Source organism: Acomys minous (genome assembly GCF_964271855.1).
Source record: "Acomys minous genome assembly, chromosome: 4".
In the NCBI taxonomy this organism is placed as follows: Eukaryota; Metazoa; Chordata; class Mammalia; order Rodentia; family Muridae; genus Acomys; species Acomys minous.
Window position 1 is genome coordinate 27,588,912 of NC_140486.1, and position 6,000 is coordinate 27,594,911.

The following is a 6,000-nucleotide window of genomic DNA, read 5'->3' on the forward strand; positions in this document are numbered from 1 at the left end:
ATTTGTGTTAGAACATCAGTTAGCTCCATCATTTCTCTGTTTAGTTTTGTCTGGATGACCTGTCTAATGACAAGGGTGAGAGACTGAAGTCTCTCATTTACCAGTGATTTAGAGTCAATGTGTAACTGAAGCTGTTTAGTAATGTTGAGCAGAATTTCTTTTATGAACTTTGGTACTTGTGCGTTTTGTGTATAGATGTTAAGAACTGTAATTTCCTCTTGGTGGTTTTTCCTTTGGTGAGTATTCAGTGTCTTCGCCTACCTCCATGACCAAGGCAACTTGTACAAGAAAACATTTAAGGGGCTGGAGAGATGGCTCAGAAGTTGAGATCACTGTCTTCTCTTCCAGAGGTCCTAAGATCAATTCCCATCAACCATCTATAATGTGATCTAGTGCCCTCTTCTGACATGCAGAAGTACATGCAAGAAGAGCACTGTATACATAAATAAATAAATAAATAAATAAATAAATAAATAAATCTTTAAAAAGTGATAGAATTCTGATTTAATTAAAAAAACATTTAATGGGGGCTTGCTTAGACTTTAAGTGACAGAATCCATGAACATCATTCGTTGTTGCCAGAACATGGTGTCAGACAGGCAAACACAGCTCTGGAGCACCACATCAGAGGTGGGCACTTTACATGCTCTCAATCTCCATCCACAGAGGGTTGTTTAATATGTTCACACTGTCAATAAGCTGGAGAATGACTCACCAAATTATAAAGAATGGTTCTGAGGCAGCCAGACACAGTGGTTAAAGGTACAATCTTAGCATTCAGAAAGCTGAGGCAGGAGGATCACCATGATCCCAAGGACTAACTACATAGTCAACTCTAGACCTACATGGGATAAAAAGGAAGAAGCTGTCTCAAAATATTTTTACTAGGAGTCTTCCGTAGGGTCACCCCTGCAGTTTCCTGGGAGTTTCCACTGTACTAACATTCTACCTACCAGATCCCCTTCCTGAAAGATTGGGATACTGAGCCTGAACTGGACATCTGATGTTGTAAGACCCCCTCCCCTGTGCACCCGCCATAGCAAGCATAGCAACAGTAACGCTATCTTGCAAGGCAAGACTAGAATAATAGGTTCCCGGGATAAGATGAGGCCTGAGGCCCAGAGGAAAAAGATAAAAGCATGCCGAGATAACAGAAACAGTTTGTCCTTGTCAAACAAGATATATATGGTCGGCCACCTGGCCCAGAGAACGGGTAAACTCCCCTGTTCCTAGAGCCCATCTGATGACCGGGCCATAACCTCGCCTCATTTAAATTTACCAATCAGAGCCCTGTAACTATGCTTCTCGCTTCTGTACCCGCGCTTCCCGCTAAAATCCCTATAAAAGGCCCCCGAAAGACTCGCTCGGCGCGCCAGCCTCTCCAGAGACTGAGACGCCCGGGTACCCGTCCCCCTGCAATAAAGCCTCTTGCGTGTTGCAACCGAAACCTTGGTCTCGCTGGTTCTTGGTGGGGGCCTCCATGTTAAGACCACCATGCTGGGGGTCTTACATTTGGAGGTCCCACGGAGATCGGGACCCCCGCCCAGGGACCACCGACCCAAATTCGGGAGGTAAGCCTTTGTGCCGGCCGGCTTAGTCGTTGTTGTCCTTTCGTCTTTCATCTCTCTGTTAATCGTTACGTTACGTGTCTTGGTGTCTGCGCAGACTCTCTGAATCTGGCAAGGACAAGAAGGAGTTGACGGACTCGGACTTCTTCCTTGTGCCCCCGGGAGACGTCCTGGCGGGATTCCGTAGGGACTCTCCGTCCCACCAGAACCCTGTCTACCCCAGGGTTATTTGGGGCCCCGGCCCATCTGAGAGGCTATTCGCCTCATCTGGGAGACGGGGGATCCGGACCCCCTGCGTCTCCAACCTCTGTTTTGTTTTCGCTTTGGTGCAAGCGTCCCGCGCAGGCTGTTTTTGGTCTTTTGTGTCTAGTTTTCCTCTGTTGTCTTTCGTTTTATATTTTTGGTACTATGGGTCAGACTCTTGTCACCCTGCTAACCCTTACCTTACAGCATTTCAAAGAGGTCCGTGTCATTGCACACAATCTGTCAGTAGAAGTCCGCAAGGGCAAATGGGAGACTTTTTGTTCTTCCAAATGGCCTACGCTTAACACCAGGTGGCCACGAGATGGCACTTTTAACCTTTCTCTCATTCTACAGATCAAGTCCAAAATTATGGACCCTGGACCACACGGTCATCCGGACCAGGTCCCCTACATAATGACTTGGGAATCTCTCATTCGTGACCCCCCTCCATGGGTCAGACCTTTCCTCATTCAGCCCCCTCCTATCCCCACCTCTCTTACCACGCCCGCCTTAGAACCTCCCCTGGTCCCCACTCCAGTGGCCCCCTCTGGGACCGGTCTCTATCCCGCCGTTGTCCGCCCCCCCCCAAGGTCTTGCCGCTGGACGAGGGGCCCCTCCTTGACCTCCTAACCGAAGAACCACCCCCTTATCGGGCCCCAGCGGCCCCAGGCCTGGCCTCATCGGCTGGACTCCAGACTCGCTCGGCTCCTCCCTTGCCGGGGCCACCTGAGGATATTGCGCCGCCGCCACCTGAGCGCTTCGGACCCGCGCCCCGCCCTGGAGATATTGCTTCCGCCATAGCGCCCGAGGCCTCACCGATGGCCGGCCGACTCCGCAGCCGGCGCGAAGTTCCACCCCAGACCTCTCAGACCTTCCCCCTTCGGGCTGGCATGGGTGGCCAGATGCAATATTGGCCGTTTTCCGCCTCAGATCTTTATAACTGGAAAAATAATAACCCTCCTTTTTCTAAGGATCCCTCCCGGCTAACTTCCCTTATTGAGTCTATTCTAGTTACTCATCAACCCACCTGGGACGACTGCCAACAGCTCCTACAGACACTCCTCACCTCCGAATAAAAGCAGCGCGTCCTTCTGGAAGCACACAAGAGTGTCCCAGGAGCTAATGGGCGGCCTACCCAGCTGCCAAATAAAATTGACAGTGCTTTCCCCTTGGAATGACCGGACTGGGACTTCAACACTGAGAAAGGTAGGGCCCACCTATGTCTTTATCGCCAGCTGCTCATAGCGGGTCTCCAAAAAGCCGCCAGGCGGCCCACCAATTTGGCCCAGGTTAAGATGGTTACTCAGAAAGCAGATGAGACGCCGGCTGCTTTTCTTGAGCGTCTGAAAGAGGCTTACAGGGTTTACACTCCATATGACCCTGAGGACCCCCTCCAGGCCACCACCCTGGCCATGTCCTTTGTCTGGCAGTCTGCCCCAGATATCAGACGCAAATTAGAGAGATTGGAAGAGCTCAAGAAAAGTACAGTTCAGGATCTTTTAAAGGAGGCAGAAAAAGTTTATAATAAGAGAGAGACGCCGGAAAAAAAAGAAAAAAGGCTTAGGAAAGAGTCCGAAGAAAAGAAAGAGAGATTGAAAAAAGAAGCGGAAGAAAGGAAAAATGCTAGAGATAAAAAGAGACATAGGGAAATGAGTAGACTGTTGGCCACCGTAGTTTCAGGGCGCCAGGATAGTCAGGGCCAGGGAGAACGGAGAAAAACCCCTGTGGATAAGGACCAATGTGCCTATTGTAAGAAAAGAGGCCACTGGGTACGGGACTGTCCCAGGCGTCCCAAAGGGCCCCGTAGGACTCCCCCCCCTCCGCGGCTCTCCTCAACCTAGAAGACTGAAGAAGTCCGGGTCAGGAGCCTCCCCCTGAACCCCGGCTAACTCTAAATGTGGGGGGGGGGGCAACCCGTCACCTTCTTGGTGGATACAGGAGCTCAGCACTCCGTCCTCACCACCGCACCGGGGCCCCTGACAACAAAGACTGCCTGGGTGCAAGGAGCGACTGGCGGGAAGCCTTACCGCTGGACCACCGAGAAAAAAGTACATCTTGCAACCGACTTCGTTTGGTATACGGATGGGAGCAGCTTCCTGGATAACGGGACATGACGGGCCGGAGCGGCTATCACCACCACCAACCAGGTAATATGGGCCAGCCCTCTGCCCCCAGGGACCTCCGCCCAGCGTGCTGAACTGATCACCCTGACCAAGGCCCTGGAGCTGGCAAAAAAAAAAGAGGCTAACAGTATATACAGACAGCCGGTATGCCTTCTCCACGGCCCACGTACATGGAGAAATCTATCGGCGCCGAGGACTCCTCACCTCAGAAGGTAAAAAAATAAAAAATAAGACTGAAATCCTGGCCCTCCTGAAGGCCCTCTTTTTACCCCAGCAGCTCAGCATCATCCATTGCCCGGGCCACCAGAAAGGGGACTCCCCTGAGGCTCGAGGTAATCGGCTGGCTGACGAGACAGCCCGCCAAGCCGCTACAAGACCCCTCGACACTCTCGAGGCGCTCTCCTTACAAGAGGATACCGGAGCGCCAGGACAATAGGATCGGAATTGAAAATTCACCAACGACAACATACAGAGACTTCACAAGATGGGCGCTCTTCCCGAAGGCCCCAACCATTGGCGATACCAGGACAAGGTAGTCGTCCCCTCAAAAAAAACCTAACTATTTGATTGACTACTTCCACAAGCTCACTCATTTAAGCGCCCAGAAAATGAAGACCCTCCTCGAAAGAGAAAAAACGGACTTTTACCTATTGGGAAAAAAAAAGAGGCCCTCCAGAGAGCCATTGACAATTGCCGGCCCTGCACGCTGGTCAATACTAACAAATCCTTGAACTTGTCAGGAACTAGGGTCCGAGGACACCGGCCAGGGACCCATTGGGAGATTGACTTCACGGAGGTCAAACCAGGTATATACGGGTACCGGTACCTGCTAGTCTGCATAGATACTTTCTCAGGATGGGCTGAAGCCTTCCCCACCAAACATGAGATGGCCAAGGTGGTTTCCAAGAAGCTCTTAGATGATATTTTCCCTCGTTACAGGATGCCACAGGTAATCGGGTCCGACAACGGACCAGCCTTCGTCTCTCAGGTAAGCCAGCAGGTGGCCAAACTGTTGGGGATTAATTAGAAATTGCATTGTTCATACAGACCCCAGAGTTCAGGACAGGTAGAACACATGAACAGGTCTATTAAGGAGACTTTAACCAAATTGACGCTTGCAGCTGGCACTAAGGACTGGGTGGCCCTACTACCCCTGGCCCTATACAGGGTTAGGAACACCATGGCCCACATGGGCTTACTCCTTTTGAGATTGTCTATGGTTCACATGTTCCTATTGTTCACTTCCTTGACCCAGATATCGGCTCCTTCGCCACCAGGCCTTCCCTCCAGGCACACCTAAGAGCCCTCCAAGAGGTGCAAAATGAGGTATGGAAACCCCTAGCCCGTGCTTATAAGGACCAACTTGATAAGCCCCTGGCCCCTCACCCCTTCCAGGTTGGAGACTACGTTTGGGTCCGACGCCACCGGGCCAAGAACCTTGAACCCCGCTAGAAGGGACCCTACACAGTACTCCTGACCACCCCAACGGCTCTCAAGGTTGACGGAATTGCCACCTGGATCCACGCTGCTCACGTCAAGGCGGCCAAAGACACAGACGGGATCACATGGAGAGCCAATATCCATCACTCTGGCACTGCTATTGGGAGGATTAACAGTCAGGGGGTTGCGGCAGGGATCAGAACCGGGACTACTGCTCTCACTCAGGTTGCTCATTTTCAGCAGTTACAGCAGGCCATGAACACAGACCTTCAAGCATTAAAAAAAATCCATCAGTGCCCTAGAGCAGTCCCTGACCTCCCTCTCAGAGATAGTGCTCCAAAATCGTAGAGGGTTAGATATCTTGTTCCTGAAAGAGGGTGGGCTCTGTACAGCCCTCAAGGAAAAATGTTGTTTTTATGCTGACCATACAGGAGTAGTCAGAGATAGTATGTCTAAGCTGTGAGAAAGGCTCAAGCAGCAACAGTTGCAATTTGAATCAGGACGAACTTGGTATAAAAACTGGTTTAATAAGGCTCCTTGGTTCACCACTTTAATATCTACCATAACGGGCCCTTTGTTAATTATTATCCTGCTCCTACTTTTTGGGCCCTACATCCTTAACAGAC